The sequence below is a fragment of the Ambystoma mexicanum genome, chromosome 10 (assembly GCF_040938575.1).
Source record: "Ambystoma mexicanum isolate Mex_15411 chromosome 10, UKY_AmexF1_1, whole genome shotgun sequence".
In the NCBI taxonomy this organism is placed as follows: Eukaryota; Metazoa; Chordata; class Amphibia; order Caudata; family Ambystomatidae; genus Ambystoma; species Ambystoma mexicanum.
The window spans coordinates 736232127-736254003 of record NC_090932.1 but is presented as its reverse complement, the minus strand read 5'-3'; positions in this window follow the sequence as shown (position 1 = coordinate 736254003).

Below are 21877 nucleotides of genomic sequence, written 5' to 3'. Positions count from 1 at the left end.
AACGGGTGAAAAGGCATGTTAAACATTAGCTGGGAGAAGCTATACGATCATCAATAATAAATAATTCTGCTATACAAATCTAGTGGCAATTACAAAGAGAAGCAGCTCTACAACTCAACAAGCAGGCGAGAGAGAGAGAGGATGGAGAAGGGAGATTGGTAGCAGGAAGAAGCAGAGGAGCAGGAGGAGTAAGAGCAGGAGTGAGAGCAAGAGGAGGTGGAGCTGGAGGAGCAGGAGTGAGAGCAAAATGAGGCGGGGAGCAGGAGTGACAGCAGGAGGAGGTGGAGGAGCGAGAGCAAGAGTGAGAGCAAGAGGAGGTGGAGCTGGAGGAGAAAGAGTGAGAGCAAGAGGAGAGGGGGAGCAGGAGTGAGACCAGGAAGAGGCAGAGGAGCAGAAGTGGTGAGAGAAAGAGGAGGTGGAGGAGCAGGAGTGAGAGCAGTAGTGAGAGCAAGAGGAGGTGGAGCTGGAGGAGCAGGAGTGAGAGCAAGAGGAGGTGGGGAGCAGGAGTGAGAGCAGGAAAAGGCGGAGGAGCAAGCGGAGGTGGAGGAGCAGAAGTGAGAGCAAGAGGAGGTGGGGAGCAGGAGGAGAGCAAGAGGAGGTGGAGGAGGTGGAAATGGAGGATCAGGAGTGGAAGCAGGGGGAGGTGGAGCAGCAGGAGTGAGAGCAGGAGGAGGTGGAGCAGGGGGAAATGGAGGATCAGGAGTGGAAGCAGGGGGAGGTGGAGCAGCCGGAGTGAGAGCAGGAGGAGGTGGAGGAGGTGGAAATGGAGGATCAGGAGTGGAAGCAGGGGGAGGTGGAGCAGCAGGAGTGAGAGCAAGAGGAGGTGGAGGAGGTGGAAATGGAGGATCAGGAGTGGAAGCAGGGGGAGGTGGAGCAGCAGGAGTGAGAGCAAGAGGAGTTGGAGAAGGTGGAAATGGAGGATCAGGAGTGGAAGCAGGGGGAGGTGGAGCAGCAGGATTGAGAGCAAGAGGAGGTGGAGGAGGGGGAAATGGAGGATCAGGAGTGGAAGCAGGGGGAGGTGGAGCAGCAGGAGTGAGAGCAGGAGGAGGTGGAGGAGGTGGAAGGCCAAGACTCATACGATGTGTACGAGGAAGAGCCGGAGGAGGAAGGAAAGGATTGGGGTGTAAAGAGCAGGAGAGTCACTTTGGGGTAGAGCCAGAAACCAAAAGAAAGTCACCTACAAGGGAAGACTTCTTTCTTACCCTCAGACCAGGGTCAGGTGACACCCAAGCAAGCCACAATACACCATTTATGAAACAGGGCTAGATGCCATAAACCATCTACCCCGGTGACAGGTGCAGTACAAATGCAGAGTAAAATAATATAATATAAAGAGCAAGAGAGTCATCTTGGGGGTAGAGCTGGCCTGCTCAAGGGGAACACTTAGGTCCATTATCAAGGTGGAGTGTCCTGCATAGGGCTAGGGTACTGTGGAGGAACTGAGGACAGCACCTTTCAGGGACCAGCTAAGAGTACTAGAAAGGTTGCTGACCAAGTCATGGGTGCTATATGTCTTTAGCTCTATGTCCCCAGAGCTAGCAATAGCAAAAAGACAGGGTGAGGCTCAGCATTGAGCAGCTCTGAGTTGACCATCAGCTCAACTCATAGAAGCCAGGCCTGTAGATACATAGACAGTAAACATTGATAGGCCACTCAGCAGCCTCTCAGCACCTCCATTGCGCGCCCAACCCCAAACCCAACACGGGCAGCTTCGTCCCCCGCCTCGATCAAGATAAACAGGCTTCCCCCAGATGTTTTTCAAAGATTTGTCTTTCACGCAATGTGTCCGAATATGAAAACAGCCTATTCAGGCCGGGCTTAACTCTCTAGCAGTGACTGCTTGACATTGGGCTGCTGCTGCAGTTCTTGGCTCTTAAGGGGGTACACAAATGTACATCCAGCAAAAAAGTCTAACAGAGAGAAATATTTCCATTTACACATAATAATTGTAGGTTTTTGGAGATTCTCAGCATGACAGATGGGATGCCACTTCCAGCTGCTGCCCATTAATGGGAACTTTTCCTACTGCCCAAAATGAAAGCTGCTTGCCTTGGCCTGAACTGACACTCAAGCATGTATCGGCATTTGGCCACTCACCAGAGTTATTCTTATTGTGAGAAAGCGTCATGGCCGACAGCGCCCCCAGTATCAGGAGTCTCAGCCTGCTGCAGGACTGGAGAGCTGAGTGTGGGGTTGCACGAGGCAGGCCGACGCAGAGAGTACCGTGTGGAGCACCGCAGCCCATACTCATACCCACGTGATTCTCAGACGCTGCGGCTCCTTGTTCCAGAAACAATAGTTTGGTACAAAAACAGACTATCATACGACCGTCCCCAGGGGCTGTAGCAGGTCATCTGTGAACCACCTGCCCAATTTTCCAGCGGATGGGCAGGAGCAGGGCTGCACTGGAAACAAAAAGCAGGGCCATGTACACAGACCGAATAGCTACCAGGCTCCACCTCCGCAAGGAGCAACGCAGGAGAGAAAAGGTTTGAAGCACTCAGGCAATATGGTGCCTTTTACAGCATTTTTTTGACACGTGGGCCGAATACAATGTCATATGTACAGAGGCAGAACACATTTCGGTCTTAGCATGCAACAGCATTTGGCTATAAAAATGATTTCTGCTCTTCCCTTACAGCACAGAACACAAAATAACTTACAATTTATATTGTGGCATCAGCCCGCCCTCCCTGGGGGGTCACACAAGCAGGTGGTGGCGTTGTGGCAGGCAGCTCGAGTTCCTCACAGCAGAGAGCACCAGTGTCTGCATGCAGGGAGGCACGGGCCGTCTCTCACACCTGATACTGCCTACTGCGCAAGTGCACATGCAAGGAGAGACCAACTAGGTCACGTGCGTTTGTGGCAGGATGGTGGCTCTGCTCCCTGCGCAAGCACAGACTGTGCAGCCATGGACAGCAGCAGCACGAGCAGCAGCCCAGGAGGCAGCGATGTTAGTGTCACGGTGTGTTTTGATTCTATATCTAATAACATGAAGGTTGCTGCTGCCTCCTGGCCTGCATCTACCTGTGCCGCCGACCCGCCGTCACTAATTTCCATTTCAATTCCCAATTTGAATCCCAGGCAAATAATGTTCGGGGCTAGCTTTTGTTTGTAGCTCTGTGATCTTCATCTGGGGCTGCAAGCAAAAGATCCAGGGCTATAGCCCCTCTAGCCCCCCCTAGTGACGCCCCTGCTCGCAGTCCTGTTTTGGATGAGTTGCAGAGGGCAGAGAGTAGAGGCAGGCAGATTTAAAAAGAGGCTGTAGCAGTAGTCCAGCCTAGATAGAACCAGAGCTCTGGAGACAGTGAGCTTCTGGGGTAAGGAGAGGAAAGGAGGAATACCTCTGAGGAGGTGCAGCTTATAGTGTGACTTCTTAGACAATTCAGAGATGTGAGGAGAGAAGGAGAGTGTGGAGTTGAAGATGACCCCAAGGTTTTTAGCCTCACAGGTGGGAGCAGGAAGAGGGCCAAAAGAGGCCGGCCAGAGAGTGAGAGGAAAGGGGGAGTGGGTGTGCCGATGCGGAGAATCTCAGTCTTACTGGGATTAAGGCAGAGATCATTGGCGGCACACCATTCCTGGATAGCAGAAAGAGAGTCAGAGATGAGAGAAGGAAATGAGGTGGCTGAAGGGAGCCTGCAAATTAGCTGAGTGAAATCCGCATAGCACTGAAAGTTGGGTCAGAGAGTGGCAAAGAGGTGGGAAAGAAGTGGCAGGTATTGGTTGAACAACCATGGAGAGAGGTTAGACCCCTGGGGAACACCTCAGGTAGCAAAAGAGATAGAGGAGAGAAAGGACCCAGGTTGGACCTTGGAGGGTCAATCGGAGAGGAAAGAAGTCAGCCAAGCCAGGGCCAGATCAGTGATACCTAGGTTATCACAGAGACAGTTGAGCAGGATGGCATGGATGACCATGTCAAAGTCAGAAGAGAGATCAAATAAGATGAGGACGCAGGGGGTGTTGGAATCAAGATTGGAGAGCAGCTCTTCACGGATGTTCAGGAGAGCAGTTTCTGTGCTTCTTTCAGCTCTGAAGCCAGACTGATGGTCACGGAGACAACCAACAGATTCCATGTGAAGATTAAGATGGGAGATGGCCAGCTTTTCCACGAGTTTGCCCAGTAAAAGAGTGATGGAGATTGGGCAAGAGTTAGCTGGGCAGGACGGGTCGGCAGAGGGTTTCTTAAGAAGAGGGTGCACAAGGGAGTGCTTCAGGGGGGGGTAAGGGAAGACTCCAGGGGCGAAGGAGTGGTTGCAGAAGTCAGCCAGAGCAGGAGCCAGGGTGTCAATGTGGTCCTTGATGGTTTTGGAGGAAAAGGGGTGACCCTGTTTTGGCGAGACTTTCATAGATCGGACTTGGCTAGAAAGCTTGTCTGGGCAGAAAAGGGGAAAGGCAGAGAAGGAGGGATGAGAGGTGGCCGAAGAAGGACCAGAGGAATAGCAGGGAGTAGAGTGAGGAGGGGGAGAGGAAGAGAGAGCGAGCACAGGATGCTAAGACTATATTTAATTGCATTATTTCTAAAATTGGCAAATGCAAATTGTTTGACTATACCATTTGTGATGCTCATATATTATGTCTACAACAGTATAAATACACATACATTTTCAACTAAAAGAATGAGAGCATTATTGATGTGTTTGTAGTTGTGATCATAAAAAGGCACTATGTTGCAACTGTAAATACTTGTGGTTTTAGTGCTAAAACTGTGTAGGGAAGATATTGATAACATTTAATATTAATCATACATATAAGGGTAATACGAATTTGTTCCGAGATGTTCTACAGGAATATTGCTATCCGATTGTAAACCGATCAGGTGTTCAGGGGCAGTGGTTTATCTTGTGCTAAGTTCAGCAATCCAAGTCTCTCCGAAGCTCTGCATTGTGCACAGCACTATTCCCTGCCCCACGACCTTCTGAAGACCCTAATGGGAATTTCCTACACCTTTCAGGTGGTGGTTAAGTAGTAGCAAGCAGGAAATGATTAACATCTTTTTTTTTAAAAACTTTTATTTTTGGTTGGCAGAGGTTAGCAACAGTTACAAACAGCGAGCAGTCACAGATATACAAAGAAAAAAGGAATTAGCACATTGCGTTCCGGCATACAAAGGCACATTATACTTTACATATGGTACATCAGTATCAGGCATAATTACCAAATCACGGCTCAGTTCTGTTATTTATATCCAGGGAAGTGGGAGCGTCAAGTGCCTCTTCAGATTGCTTGTTGAGGTAGCTACAGAATGCAGTCCATTTATTTTTAGGGCACGAGTGCCTGGCAGACTAGCTATGTAGCCCTCCTCACAGGTTTGCATCCAAATGAGTGCATTTAACCACATTATGAATGTAGGTGGAGATGAACGTTTCCAGTACTGTAATATACATCTCTTGGCTGCCATATTGCTTACACTTAGAAACCTGGATACTTTCTTGACATCATCATTGCCCCATATCACAAACAGTACACCCAGTGGATCTGGGTCCACTGCAATATCTGCAATCTCAGAGAGAGCCCCTAACATCTCAGACCAGAATGTATTCAGCATGGGACACAACCAAAACATATGCATATGATCTGCTTGTTCAAAATGATATCTAGGGCATTTGTGTGTCTGGGTTCTGGCGAACTTGTTTAGTTTGTGCGGGGTATAGTACACCCTGTTCAGTAGTTTATACTGCATACATCGGAATTTGAAGTTGAGAGAGACTCTGCACGTATGCAAGCACATCTTCTTCCACAACCCATCTGAGATCTCGAGACCAAGCTCACTAGTCCAATCATTGCGGGCTCTGGTAGGTTGGTCCAGAGACTTTGCCAGCAGTATTTTGCATATGGAAGAGACTATCCCACGTCTGTTGCTAGAGTTAGCTATATTGCAATTCGGGAGTTTCTGGAGGTTCGTCTGGATAGGAGATCCATATGGCACGGACTGCCGTGCGTATGCTGTAGTATTGCAGCATCTCTAATGCAGAACCGGAGTGGCCAGGGCGCCATGTCTGTGGAGTGATACATTTACCAATCCGGGAATAGATCAGATAGAGCATGGTCTCCCAATTCCTGCCAACGGTGAGAAAGAAGTTTATCATGTGTGGGTTCCAGCCCGGGGAACTCCCAAATGGGGAGCCATCTGTAGTATGGACGTGGATCTGCCGACATGTCAATAAGACGGTGACACGCCATTAATGTGGCTGCAACGGGATCTGATGCTGCCTCCGTTTTATACTTACAATAAAGTATTAGAGACATGGTGTGTAATCCGGGCGACGCCAGTTTCTCAAGTTTGATGTGGGGTGGGGCTGTTGGTTGTTTGTATCAGTAAGTAGCGTGTTGGGCCTGAGCCGCGTACCAATATAGGGTTAGATCAGAGGCTGTAAAAACCCCTCTTTCATAGGGTAGGGTCATGTGTTCCCACTTTTTCCGGACCGCACCCGCGTGCCATAGGAATTGTGCAGATTATTTGTGTGGATTGGTGAAATATTCCTTCCCAGGCCATGTCGGGACATTAGTGAAGATGTACAGGAGTTTTGGGACCAATATCATCTTGATCAGGGAAAGTCTTGCTGCCAATGGAAGGGGAAATGATCGCCATCTCAGCAGCTTTGACTCTAAGTGTCGTGCCGCCGCAGTGTAGTTATCGGCCAGCAGGAATGGTCTGGATAGTGCTACCTGAACTCCTAGGTATTTGATGCCATCTGGGGAGCAGCCAAGAGGGTATTCACAAAGTGGTTGTTGAGTTGAGGTAGTGAGCGGGAATATCTCAGATTTAGAATAGTTAATAGTGAAGCCTGAAAAGCTGCCAATTTTTGTTATGTCTCAGAGGATAGCATTCAGATGAGAGGCTGGGTCCCTGACGTATAATAGCATGTTGTCTGTGTACAATGATATTATTGTTGGGTTCAACATTAAGCGTATGCCCTTTTGGGAGTGTCTCGCCCTGACATAGTCCACCATCAGTTCGATGACCAGCGCAAATAGGATGGGCGAGAATGGGCAGCCCTGTCGGGTGCCTCTACGTAATGCGATGGGTGCCGATAACATGGAGTTTACCAGTACCCTAGCCGTGGGGCACGTATACAGTCATTTAATATATTGTATCATGGAACGGCACACTCCCATCCTCTACAGGACCTGCCACATGTACTGCCATTATACCATATCAAATGCCTTTTGGCCATCTAGTGTAACCGTGATAGCAGAAGCCCCTTGATCTATCCTAGACATTACATTGAAAAGCCGTCTAATATTAAGGGCTGTCGATCGACCGGGAACAAATCCACTCTGTTCCTCGTTCACAAGATGTGGCATGATTGGAAGGAACCTATTCGCAATTGTCTTGGCGAATATCTTGGTGTCAATATTCGTAAGTGACAGCGGCCTATAGGTCCCACATTCGTCGCTGGATTTACCAGGCTTGAGTAGAACAGTTATAGTCGCCTCCGGTAGCATTGGAGGGAGAATTGACTCTTGAAGAGATTCGGACCAGACCTCTAGCAGTCTTGGTGCCAGCAGTGCCACATGCTCCTGATAGGAATTCGGAGGTGAGCCCGTCTGGTCCCGGGGCCTTACCTTTCGGAAGGTCGGTTATAGCGTTGACCATTTCATTGAGTGTGATTGACATTTCAAGTTGTTCCCTAGTAGGCTGAGATATGTATATCATGGGGATTTGGTCCAGAAGTTCTTGGGTGTCTCGTATGCTATGCTCATGAATTGGTGTGCATAGTTCGGTATAGAAATCGGAGAACCTTTCTAATATCTGTTGGTCCGACCATTTCTGAGTGCCTTGTGCATCCTTAATACAGTCTATTTGGGCCCTGTCACACTCCTCCCTAACCAACCTTGCCAACGTACTCTCAGGTCTATCACCTTCCCATACTTCCTCACTGCACAGGGGCGAAACAGGTAACGTATCTCTCTTAGGGCATGCGATTCAAACGCCTCCAGTTCCTTCCTAATTTGCGCCAATTTAAAAGGGGTATCTGCCGTCGCACACTCATGTTCCACATCTTTGAGTTTAGCTTCTGATCAGTGTAGGTCTCTCCTAATAGTTTTTAATACCCCAGCCTCCCGGGAAATGCACATGCCCCTTATGTATGCTTTAAAGGCCTCCGAGCGGACCCTCATGGTGGTGTCCCATTCTGCACTGCATTCAAATAATGTTTTTACATCTGAGAGGATCTCCGCCTTAAAGACTATATCCAGCAGTGGTCCTGACTTAAATCACCAGGTGGAGCGGGCCGGCAGCGCGGGACCCAGCTCGACCTGCATCGTCACTGGAGCATGATCGGACAGTGTGCGAGAAAGTATTTGAGAGTCTACAACCCGGCCCACTATTCCCCCTGTTACCAGGAAAAGGTCTATCCATGACGAGCTGTCATGCACAGAGGAGTAGGAAGTGTAGTCACCGTTCAGGGGGTGAAGAGTCCTCCACACGTCTTGCAGGCCAAGCGATACAATATGTGAAAGTAATCTTCTAGCAGCGCGGGATAGGGCCCCAGGCGCCGTCCCCGTTCTGTCTAGATCCCTATTCAGTATCAAATTCATGTCCCCTCCCCATATTATTGGGACACCAATGAATCCCATCAGCAGTGAGACTACAGTATCAAAGAATTTGGGGGTGTCCACATGTGGGCAGTATGTGTTCACAAGTAGGTAATCTGCGCCCATTATAACACAATGTAAGATGACATACCGTCCCTCAGAGTCTACATAGCTCTTCTTCAAAGTGAATTTAACCGACTTATGTATCAGTGTCAGGACACTCCTGGACTGTGTGGAATATGTGGTGTAGAACCTGCTAGGTCCCCAGGATGGTGCCAGGGATAATGCAAGGTGGCTCTGGGCATGGGTTTCCTGAAGTAGCAGTATCTTGATGCCATGCCTTTGGGCATATGCCGTGATTCTACGGCCCTTGGTGTAGTTCCCCATCCCCGGATATTCCAGGACATTATTCGTACAGCCATGTCAGTATCCCATATCTCACGATATCGTTCAGCGTCCTAGTTTGGTTAGCCATCTCTATATCACAAGGGACAATCCAACCAGCCCTGCATTGTTTGCATTGTATGTGCAGGAACGTGCTATCAGTGCTAACATATTGTCTGCACGCCATGTGCAGTGCCTTATTGCCTCGGCAAATTTTTACATAACACTCCCCAACTCTTTCCCCCCTCGCCCTCACCGTCCTTCCCCAGCTAGCAGTGTGTCTTGGTCCCCACCCCGTCCGTGCACTGGCGAGCCGTCCGTAACTTGGTCTGTCATCTTCACGGGCCCAACAGGGGCCCGTGTCTTGAGCAACTTCTAAAACAAACATTGCGGCCGCAGTGGGGTGCGCCGCTGCCGCATTGCCGACTTCTAAGGGGGTGTAGTGGAACCACTACATTTTGTGCATTGTGACAACTTAGACTTCCCTTATTACACAGTGAGACCTTACAGAAAGAGTGTCAGATCCTGAGATTGAGGTGGTGGTCTGAGCTCTCGTTACAACAATATAGTGCATTGAATTCAGGGTATCACGAATAGGCAAGCAGTGTCATTCCCCATATATCCATATATACACATACAGTCTCCGGAACTAGCTGTAGGGCATTTCAATAACAGTAACTCATACATCCTAACATACAACTTGCTGTACTCTGGGCAGGTCCCATTTGCCCGGGATACACATATCAAATAGAACTGAAAAATAATAGCTCACTGTATATGGGACCGCATGTATGTAGTGACCACATTCCTGTTCAGTCATTTTCCATCAAGTCCTATGCAGCATTGTTCAGTGGAATTTGCGCCTCAATAAATTTCACAGCTTCATCCGGAACAGTAAAGAAGTAGAGCTTATTTTTTATTTTTTTTAAACTTTGTTTTTATTTACATTTTCTTAAACAAACTTTAGGGCACCAAGCATATTCACATGAAATCAAGTGACAGGCCCGGAGGCCTCCGCCCCCCCACCCCCACCACCCCAATACAATCCCACCCCCCCAACAAAAAAAAAACCCCTTCTCGGGGCTTTGTGATGCAAGCTCTATTAGTCTGGAGCTTGGGAGCGAGCATGAGCGTTGACTTCTAGTATGGCTGTACTCCGTCTGCCGAATCCCGGGCCATGGGCGCCCAAACCATTCCCAATTCCACGCTACGGATCAGTGGATATCCCATCCCCAGGTCTGTTGCACCCCGTACCAGTTCGCTTGGAAGGAGGCCGAGACATTGTTTACCATTGCTGTCAGTTTGTCCATCAAGAACATATTTTTAACCTTCTGTAGCCATTCCACCTTGGAGGGAGTTTCTGGGCTCTTCCACTTTTGGGCGAGGGCAACCCTTCCCGCTCGTAGCATTGTTTCCCACATTCTAGGCTACCTCAACGTGTCCGTGTCCTCTTGGGGGAGGCCCAGCAGCATAGTCAGAGGGTTCTGGGGGAGCAGTTCCTCAGAGATTTCAGCGATCCAGCCCCTTACCTCCTCCCAATATGCCTGTACCTTCGGGCAGTGCTCCGCCATCTCCCTGGAAAGGGCTGGGATCTGTATAGAATCCTGAAACCCCTCGATTTCCTCCTCATCCCCGTTATATTCAGACGAGTATAGTTTTTTGTAATATCTGCGGAATGCCTCTCCTATGTGGGATGCATCGTGGCCTAATTTCCCCTCCTCATTTTTAACTGCTCTCACCATTTTGCTTCTCTGGACCTCTCGCAGCTTCCAGGCTAAGATCCTGTCCGCCCTGTCTCCCTTCTCATAGTACCTCTGTCTGACCAGCTGGAGACTTCTCTCGGTTTTTTGGAGGAGGAGTTCCTTCAACTGGAGCCTGTTATCGTCCAGGGCGGCTATCCTGTCACGGTCTAAGGGCTCCGCAGGGGAAACCCCTGGTTGGAATTGGGCAATTTTCTCCCTCAGGCACCTTTCCTGGACGGCCCTTACCCTTTTTTCCCAGGCTCCTATTTTGATCAGGACTCCACGCAAGGTGGCCTTGAAGGCGTCCCAAAGGGTGTGTAGACCTATCTCCCCATTGTCATTAAACTCAAAAAATTCAGTAATGGCTTCAAGTACCTCCTGCGCTAGTACCTCATCTTTTAGTAGAAAGTCATTACACTTCCACCTCCCCCTGCGGTCGCTCAGCCCTTCCCTCGCTATAGTAACTCTTAAGCCCCGAACATTGAGGGAACCCACACCCAGGGCAGGCAGACTCTCAGCCATGATCTAAGTAATCTTCCCTCACGGTCAACAACTTTGTACTGCTCATTCCCGGTTGCTCCTTGAATTGTGCTTTGAACCCCCCCCCCTCTCCCTTCCCCCCGGGCGGGCATGTAACAAAACCCCAACTGCCCCCCTACCCCAAATCCAAACTGAACCCCCTCAACTTCCGTGTACTCCCCCTCCCCCCTCCCCGGCGTCCAGCCAAATAGTTCCGCCAACACTGGCTTTTGGCCGAACCACCAGCCTGCCCCCTGTGGCCAGGCTAATCGCCCTTGAAGCTGGTCCTCTTGAGCCCCCCAAACCCTCCCACGGCTGCATTCCTTTTGTGAGACCCATTTACTTACTGTTCGTGGAGATGCAGTTAAAGATTAAACCTCCGCCTCCTCCAAATGCCATTTAGATCATAACGGTTCGAGTCCGTTCTCAGTCCTCGGAATCGTTCCGACCGCTTTCCTTTGCTGGAGATGGAGTGTTCATTTTCCTTAATTTTCGCGTCCCGGTTCTCTTTCTCCTGTCCCTCGACGGGCCGGGGACACCGGGTCTGTCCCCCTCTGGGCCCGAAGGGCCCCTCTGGGGGTTCGTGTCCACCACGTATTCCTGGATCGCACCGCAAATGTCTTCTTCTGTGATCAGGGTCGATCTTTGGCCCATGTATTCGAATGTCAGGGAGAAGGGATAGCCCCATCTATAGCATATCCCTTTGTCCTTTAGCAGCTGCGTGAGGGGGCGGCACATTCTCCGCTTAGCCAACGTGTATGCGGAGAGGTCCTGGTATATGGAGACCTGGGCATTATTATAGGTGATTTCTCGGGCCTTCCTGGCCTCCTCCAGCACTTTAGTCTTTTCCGAGTAGTAGTAGAACCGGGCCAGGTTCGAACGGGGCCCTCCCCCTCTGCCCCCCGCCCTGTGCACTCTGTCGAATGTAGGCTCTGTAGTCATCTCTTCCGCAAACAGGAGAGTAATGATGTCCCGCACCGTTCTGGTGACGTCCCTCTTCGTTTCCCCCTCCATTTCGGGCACCCCGAAAATCCTGAGGTTGTTCCTCCTCTCCCTATTTTCGAAATCGTCCATCTGGCGGGCTCTCTCCTCGTCCCTCTTTTCCAGGGCCTCTAGCCTCATGTTGAGTTGAATCTCTTGGGGTGCCGTGGTCGTTTGCTGGATCTCGACCTGAAGCAATCTGTCTTCAATATTATCCACCCTTTGGTCCATTTTTTCAAACTTCTGTGCAATATCAGAACGCATGTCCCTGATTTCTTGTAAAATTGAGGCGAAGCCCCTTTCCATGGCTGAGGAGGAAGGGGCTGCGTCTTCCGACTGGGCCATGGTTCTTTTCAGACTTGTACCTTTGTCGCCTTTTTTGCCCTCCTGGAAGCGATATTCCTGCAGGGACTCCCGCCAGCTCATCAGGTGCCTTCCCGTGGTCCACTGTCTGGGCCTCAATGTCCCTGGCGGGGGGTGAGACCGTCCCCCCGGGGACGTCAGCGGGGGGGCCCCCGAGACCAAGGGACCGTCCACTGGGGCAGACCCGTCCCGGGCCGGCTCCAGCCGGAGTTGTAGAACGTTGCGGGGGGGGGTGGGCACATGCCCCACCATCTCCTGGCGGGGGCCTCACACCCCGTCCGAACCGTGGGGGATCGGGGCCTTTACTGGGTACCCCTTGGAGGGACGCCGGGAACCCGGAAGCCTGTAGGGCTAGTTTCGTGGGCTTCTTTGAGTCTGCACGGGGGGGAGGGCGATCTAGATCCAGCGCCCGACCAGTGGTGGCCTGGCTGTTTGACCGTGGCTTTTTTTTTTTTTTTTCCCCTTCCTGGGGGGGGGGAGAGCAACCCCCGGGCGGGCACACGCCCCACCTTCGACAGGCGGGGGCCTCACACCCAGGTAACCCCCCTGTCTGGTGGTGCTAATGTGTTGGGGGGGTGGGGGGCCGGCTCGTACCTCTGATGTGTTCCAGGGGTCCGCACCCGCCGGCTACCGGCGAGGGGAGGGCCTCTCACCTCAGCCCGCACGCCCGCGGGAAGCGGTCCCTGGACCTCCTCTGATTCTGCTGTCTTCGTCTTTCGTTGGGCTGTGGCAGCCCACGTTTGAAGATCCAGGGGGGAGGGGGGGCCTCACACCCCGGCTCGCTCCGTCAGCCTCGCTCAGTCCTCGTGGGCCGGGGGGAGGCACAGGTCCCCAGAGCCCGCCTCGGGCCTCCGGACTCCGGGTGGGTCCCGCCGTCCTCTGTTCGGGGAAAATCCCTGGGCGTATTCCGCCAGGCCGGGGTGAAGCACGTCGTGAGGAGGGTGCGCGTCTCCCGGGCCATGGTGATGTCTTCGGGCCACCTCAGACCCGGTCCCCGCACCAGGTCGGGGAAAAAAGCTAGTCGAGGGGGGGGGGCGGGCCTGGCTATGGGCCCGCCAGGGTGCGGGAGGGGCCCGCCTCTCCTCCGGCTCCGTGGCCTTCCAGGCCGCGCTCTTCTCCCTGTGCGGGGAATCCCGGGTCCCGATCTTCCGATTCCCGGGGACTTCGGATGTCGTTCTTTCGCCCGGGGGGTGCTCAGGGTGGGCGCCCGGCGAAATCGTTGGGGTGGGCCCGCCGGGGGGGTTAGGGGGGGCTCAATCCCTTACAGAAGCCCGGTCACGGCGGGAGCTACGCACTCAGGCAGCCATTGCCTGTGCGCCCCCTGGTGGCCTCCAGAAGAGCTTATTTTTAAAGGTGAACTTGAGGCGTGCGGGGAATAAAATCACATAGGTAACATTTCTCTCTCTCAGCATCTTCTTTACTCCAATAAACTGGCGTCTCTTCTGTTGCACCCCGGTTGAGAAGTCTAGGAAAATTCGAATGATTTGCGAGTCTAGTCGGAGTCCCTTTCTTTCTCGCCAGGCGAAGTATGTGGTCTCTGTCTCAGTAGCTCAGTATCTTCACTATTATGGGTCTTGGAAAGTCGCCCGGTGAGGGGCGTGTGGCCAGTGCACAGTGGGCTCGCTCAACAGTAAAGAAGGGCGATAGTTTGGGATTGTCAAGTAGATCCGTAAGCAGATTTTCAGTTGCCAGGTCCATCCGTCATTTCAATGCATTCTCCAGGACTCCAATGATGCGGATGTTGCTTCTGCACGACCTGGATTCCAAGTCATCATATTTATCTTTAACGAGCTACATGTCTCGGGTCAGACGGGCAACCGTGTCATGCAGCATATGTAGACCATCCTCATTGGCGCTAATCCGTGTCTCAGCCTCAGTGATTCTAGTGACGTGTTGGTCCAGATTAGACTGCAAATATGCAACATTTGCATTTATGTCGTCAAGTTTTTTGTGGAAGGATGCACAGTTTTTAGCCATGGATTCCATCATGCTAGTCAGATCGACAGACGTGCTGCCCACGTGCGCTGGCTCTACATCCTGAATAGGTGACGGTTGTCCCTATTCATGTCTGGGGGTAGCTTTGGCCAATGTATCCTTGGCACCAATCATATTTGCTCCTCGAGCCCTGTTAGACATTGACTGATTAGATGACTGTTCACTTCGGTATAATCAGGAGGTTTTGGTGCCACAGAGATGAGTGTAGTGATGACTGGCACGGTCAAGTCCGGGTCCAGAAATTGCAGTCCAGGCCGTCAGTGTCGTGGGCCCACCTAGACCTCCAGCCAGGTATTTGTTTGCATCTATGGCCGCCTGTCTAACCACAATCCGTTGTGGCAAAATGAGGCCTAAAGGGAGGCTGTTCCTCTACGGTGTCCGTCGCAGGGCTGGAGGGCCAGGGATTGCTGTGGCCGTGAGTAGGGTCTCTGCCTTTATGTCATCCCTCAGTCGGTAGCTAAGACACTAGTTCAAAGCCTTCGATATCAATGAGATGTAGTGGTTGGGCTGCCAGGCAGTATGGGTGGGCTTAATCTGGGCTAAGCCATGCACCGCTCTCGGGTCCAAGTTATATGTGCGAATCCGATCAGTGGTTAACTCTGGCACTAGAGCGCCACATGAGCTACGAACTGGTACAAGCTCTAATGTACTAGGTCAGGTCACTGACGGGCCGGAAATGCAGCTGTAGTGGCACCCGTTGAATAGTCTATGAGGCCTAGACCACAAGTGTTGAGCAAGGTTCCCCAGGCTCCCAGAGCCAATTTAGATGTGCCACAGTTGTCTTAGATTCGCAAGAGACCTGGTGCTCCGATAGGTGCGGCTGGCAACAGGGCCCAGAAGGTGGTCCCAGTGTATAGTTGGGGCTATGGAGACCGTTGGATCTTGGGTCACAATCTTAGGCGCTGGGCGACGGTGCCTAGGGTCACCAGGCCTGGCTGCACCTCAGACGCCGATTTAATACAGGATCAGTCGGTCTGTGGCAGTAGCTGGTGCACGCTAATGCAGAAGAGTAGGGCGCAGTATCACTAGTACTATGGAGGTCAGGCCAATCTGGCGCACCGGTTAGTCCAACATATCCAGCTACATTGGGATCAGGGGACCATACCTCCAGGCTGCTGGCTATGCACTTACTTGAAGTTATGCCAAAGTACCGTGCTTCTCACTCAGCGTAGCTGGCTTGTGCCGCAGTGTAGCAGCATAGAGTCTCCCGCTGCCTCAGGGGTTGCATCCTCGAACGCGGGAGGAGCAGCTTGGTCGGGGACCCGAGGGGTGTTCCCTGGGGAGGCACCGCTCACGCTCTTGATGACACCGTAGTGGGATGGCCGGATCGTCAGGGCAGCGGGCCGCCCGGCCGTTTCATCAGCTGCTGCACTCCAATGTTGAGCCGGATCGGCAGTGAGCCTCTCCCCCAAGTCGCACGACGGCCATCGTCTAGTTTGGCGAGGGTGAGGGGCACCGATTGACCTCACAGCCCTCCACCAGGTCTTTAGGGTTATAGGCGGTCCAGCTGGTGGCGGTGCACGCCAGGCACCCCACTTTCGTGGGCGGAGAGCAGGGGGGTGCTCCACCCGAGGCATGGGCATATGGTGGCAGAGCCCTGGGTGCCAGATCCAACCTCTGCTGCGTAGGGCCTGGCAGCAGCCGCTTCCCACAAAGCCGGGTCAACTGTAGGATCACTCATGGTTCGGCAAGGGCCGCGGAGCACTGTCCCAAGGCGCTCACGTCGAGGAAGACAGGCCCTGAGGTCCAGGGAGCGGGACGTTTAGGCGGACTAGTTCACTCTGCATCACACACCTCCAACCTGGCGGCAGCGGTCTCCTCTCTCCCCGCTCCACACAAATCACTCGTACTTCACTGAGGGGCGGCCAATCTTCATGAAACTCACAGTGCAGCTCTCACAGATATTCGCACGCATGGGACCCGCTTCTCAGTGTTAGGAGTTCTGAGAAATCACTGTAGTTTACGGTTTTCTGTCGGCGTGGCACGGAGTTCTAAAACTAAGCCCCCCCTCGGAAATGATGAACACCTTGATAGAACTGTGGAAAAAAATTGTTAAACCTCCTTGAATGAGCGTGATGTAGAGTGGAGTATTTCCAGACACTCAAGCCTCCCAGGAGAGAATATAGAATCATATTGAAACTGTTCATTTGCTTATTTGATACTTATATTCCTTCCTGGGGGAAAGGTTAACGTCATCCTGCAAATGGAGTATGTTGTTGGACAAAGCGAGGGTAACACTGGCAAGGTACAGTGGCGCCCTTAGAAGGTTCACTAGGGAAAAGGGCAATGGTGCAGTCCGAGTTTCCATTATTCCTGGCTGGAGGATGCCGGATGACAGAGGAGACTATGCCAGCCTGTCTTATCTCCAGAGATGTGCTTGCAGTGTATGCCACTTGTAAATACCTGGTGTGGGCCTGGAGACTAAGAGCAAAAAAGATACCGGTGCACTGATAATGCTATTCAGCTTTTAGTATCTATGAGAATGTTTTACTGATTGCTTTATCCATTTTTGTAAAGCTAACATTTTACTTTTCGTGTGCATTGCTAATGTATTTTGGTGTATGTGACACTATTTGTTGAAAAAAGCGCTATGAATGAATGATTATTTTTACTTTTATTTGTTGGTGGCATTTCTATTGTCTTCGGAGATGTCCTCTTATTTATTCTTTTTCTTTACAGTATTTTTTTAATTCATGCAATTGGGTTTTTAACCAGAAAAGAAATTGCATTTTGCTGCCCTATGCGCCACTCTATTTATTGAAAACTGAAAATATGGACATGCCCTGCAAAGCTGATTTAATCACAACCAATGAGTTGAGTATTTTTTCTTAAGCATGAACCTGTCATTGCATTTGTCATCGGCACTGCATTGTGCGTATTGCATATTGCATATTGCACATTGAGTTTGCTCCCACAATCCATACCAGGTGGAGGCAATTTACTAAAAAGGTTTTATGCACAGTACACTTGCATTGCCCCCAAAAGGTGCCGCATCCAGACACCCCCCCCCACAACTCACTCTATTTACTTAAGTCACTGGAATGCACTTTGAGCAGTGAGACCTATGCTCAGTCATTCCTAGATTTTAAGAGGTTGCTGCCACATTGGCTCCACTTCTGGCACAGATTCCCTACTTTTCTTGCAGACTCCTTACTACACCTGCCCAGAAAGTTCACCTTAGAAGACCATGATATCAGATGCCCATCAAGCATTACATATTAGCGAAGCAGGGGTTTCATAAAGAAATGGAAGGGACCAAAAAGTTTAAAAATGGGCAATCAATGTCAATCTATGCCTGAACCGCCCCAAAAGTGAAATTATTTCCTCTGGCGCCTCCAATCCATCCTCCTTTCCTTTCAAATGACCTGCTTTGTGAGGTACTCAACCTCCTTTCTTTTCTAATGCCCGATGATTTAGGAATTCTCTTTGACAGGAGCCTGTCCTTCGACCCGTAAATAAACTTGACTGGAAGAATAGATACATTTCCAACATGAGGGAATAATTGTCCTATACCTTTACCTGCCCCAAATCCAGTGAACTGGGTCAAGACCTTGTTCTATCTAAACTAGACTAGAATGTCTACGTCATTCGCACCAACTGCAACTCCTCCAAAATAACTTGGCAAGACTGATTTTCTCACTGAAACACTGCAAGCCCATCAAACCATTTCTGGACACTGTGGAAGAGCTTCCAGTTGAGCAACGCCTCATTTTAAGACTATGTATACTCCACACGAGTCTTTTATACGAAATCCCTACCTACCCCTTGCCCTGCCTCAAAAGGCACATCCCTTGACATTCGTCTCTCCTAACTTTCTGAGAACACCAACGTTCTAAATAAATCAACACAGAGGCAACTCTGCACTGCCTGTGGCTCTGAACACTGGAACAATATCTCACGGATCTCATACTTGAACATTCCTTAAAGAAATGCTGCAGTAGTCTGAAAGCGTGGCTGTTGTCACCAGTTTACTACAGCCTACCTCCTCTCATCCTGGACTCCTCATCATCCATCCTATCTGGCCCATCTCATATCCCACTGTGCAGTCATGTTTCTTTGTTTGCTGACATTTTCCATTGCCCTTGTTGCACTATATTTTCCCTGCAGTTAATGCATATGGACTACTGCTCTCTGCTCTTATGTGAAATTGTTCTCTCTCCCAGCACTTTAAAACAGTTGCACCACAATTTTGGCACTTAACGAAACTTCACAAATAAAGTAAATCTGCTTATATGTTGTCACACGTGAAAGCAATAAGCTTGCTAGCCAATTCGTTCAAATCTTTTAGGAGTGAGTCTTTCAATCAAATATGTAGCTTCCATCATGGTATAAATGTATTGCCTATTACTGTGATCTTGATATCTTTTATGGATAATTCACGATGGTTCATCCAAATTGTGAATTTCTTTCACCACAGATCCTCTGTTCAAAATGGAAAACTACATGCACCAAATTCTGGATTTTAACATCAGACTTTATGTTGGTCCGTAATTCAGAACCCACGTGGTATCTGTTTTTGTGATAATATACACCAAGAGCTGTCCTTTTCTTATTAACCTAATTTGTAATGAAGTTTTTCTAGAAGCTCTTAAATATTTTCTTTTCAAAGCACTTTTTTGTATAATGTTGGCAATGGAGTCTGATTTACCTAAGCTGTAGAAAAGGTGTTAGTACCAATAGCTAGGACAGGGTGAACTTGTTAAAAAGTGAGTCGTAAGTTCTTGTGACTCTCCAGGTACAATTCATATTAATTTGCAAGTCCCACACCATCTTCACCTACAGCTGGAATAACCTTGCAGATAATATAGAGTCCTGTACAAAGCTGTGCAGGAGCAGAGACGCACACGCCAGAGTACAGCCCGATTTAGGGCCTGATTCATGGAAGTGTTTTATAATGGCACAATCCCATAGGAAAACGTTCCATGAATCAGGCCCTTATTCTTTTCAAGAAATGTTCTTATCAATATTTCAATTGGTTCAAAATAAGACATCAATAATTTACAATATTGTTTTGTAAATGTAGAATGACTCTTATTATTCGACACAACACTCAATTAACACTTTGAAACAAATAAGATCCATAGCATTCATGTATTATTGATTTACAACACATCATTTTGATGTTATTGCTGTAACAAACTAAAAAAAGACTGTTATTTATGCTAACATACACCATGTATGCAGAATGAAAATCATTTTTAATTAAGTCCAAAATGATTTCCAACGATGTATCTATGTTTTGACATGGTAACAAGTTGATCTTTAGAATTATCTGCACTTTTAGGACAGTTGTGGAGCCGTCTTCAGGGGAACATATCTCTAACTAGCTATAAAATATGAATAATTACATATTAGTTTTGGTTTGAAAAGTAATCGTTTCAAACCTATGACACAAACCTTTATTTGGAAGTGAATTAATACACTTCAGAGGCTTGGTAGTGAAGATATTCATAAACCACAATATAATATTGCTTACTAGGTGCTTTGATTCATAAAGCTCTGTATTTAAAATAATATTTAAAATACCTATTACTCTGATCTTAATACATATTCTCCTCATTCTCCTTGTCTCTTCTGCCTTCCTAATCAGATCCTCCTCCATCCCCTGACCCTTCCCTGCGTTCCTCATTATCTCCGACAGACTTCACCACTTTCTTCACCGACAGAGGCTCCTATCTGTTCACAATCACTTCTTCTTCTCTTCCTGGTGTGCATTCCACCTGCTCACTATCACCTTTCTCATCTCTTTCAGACTCTAATCACTTTCTCACTCATGCTGATCCTACTGCTTCCCCTTTTGATCTTCTCCCTTCTACACTTTTATTAATTAAAATCTATCCTCTCCTTCTTTCTTTTTGGATGTTGTTTTTTAACTCCTCCCTCTCCTCTGCTACCTTAACCTCCAACCTCAAGAAGGCTATCATTATATGAATCATTTAAAAAGATTCCCTTGGTCCTTCCGCTCCATCTCTTCTTCTTTACCTTTCCAAGATACTTGAACATGTTGTTCACTCCCAGATCTCATCCAATCTTGACTCTAACTCTGTACTCTCTCCTTCTCAGTCAGGTTTCCATCCCCTTCACTCTACGAAAACGGCTTAACTTAGTATCTCCAATTATTTTCTCTCTGCTCAATGTTCTAAGCTCACCTTTTTCTCATTCTTCTTCACTTGTCAGCTGTCTTTGACACTGTTGATCACCCTACTCGTCTTTCTACTCTCTCTTCCTTTGTTTTCTCTGGTCCTGTTTTACACGTGTGGTACTCCTACTTGGACAGCTGTTCTATTACAGTTTCATGGTCTGGTAAAATCTCTTCTACCTTTCCTCTTCGCTATGGTGTCCTTCAAGGATAATTTTTTTGGTCCTATTCTTTTCTCGCTCTATACTACTCCTCTATCGTCTTTAATCTCTTAATTTGGACTGTCATTGCAATTTCATCTGGATGACTATCAAATCTTTTTTTCCTTAGCCTTGTTTTCTGAATCCCTATACTCATCAATTTCTTCAGGTCTCTGAGATGCCCAGTTCTTGGGAATCAAATTGAGAGTATGCTGGGATTGACGCTTTACAGAAAGTGATATTATACTGTGATTGTAGACTTTGGAGTATATTGCAATTTTGCAAACTGGGCATATACTCAGATTTTCAAATTGGAGTTTTACTGCGACTGTCAAACTCAGGGTACATTGAGATTGTGCAGTATTTAACCATACTGGGATTTTGAAAACCAGGCATGTACTGAAATTGTGCAACAGTTAACGGGGAATATAGGCAAGATGGGAGCATATTGGTGTTATGCTGACGCAAACGTGGTAGAATGTGTAAATAGGGAGTTTACTGGGGTCATCAGACTGAATATACAGTGGTGGTACACAATGTGAATGTCCAGTGATGATCGCACTGTGGGTATAACAGGACTGTGCACATTGTGAGTATGCTGGTATTGGAAATATTGGATGAGGATTTAAATCCTTTATACTGGGAAACTGTGAAAAAAGGGTAAATGTTAGGATTTTCAAACTGCTAATTTATTCGGATTCGGAAAGCTATGACTATTCCCATGTAGTAAATCTAGTAATAGACCCAGATAGTGCAAACTGGGAATATACTGAGATTAGCAAACTGGGAACATACTGGGGTAGTCAAACTTGGAATATACTGGCATTGTGCAAGTTGGAAATGTAAAAGTGGGGGGTGCATGGGGAATTTCAGACTTTGAGTACACTGGAATACAGGGGATACTTGGATTGTCAATGTGGCAATATTCTCGGTGGTTCTATGTTCATTCATCCCCATTTATTTTTTTACAGAGTTTTTTGCCAAAATCTTTTTGAAAACTCATTGAATGTTTATTT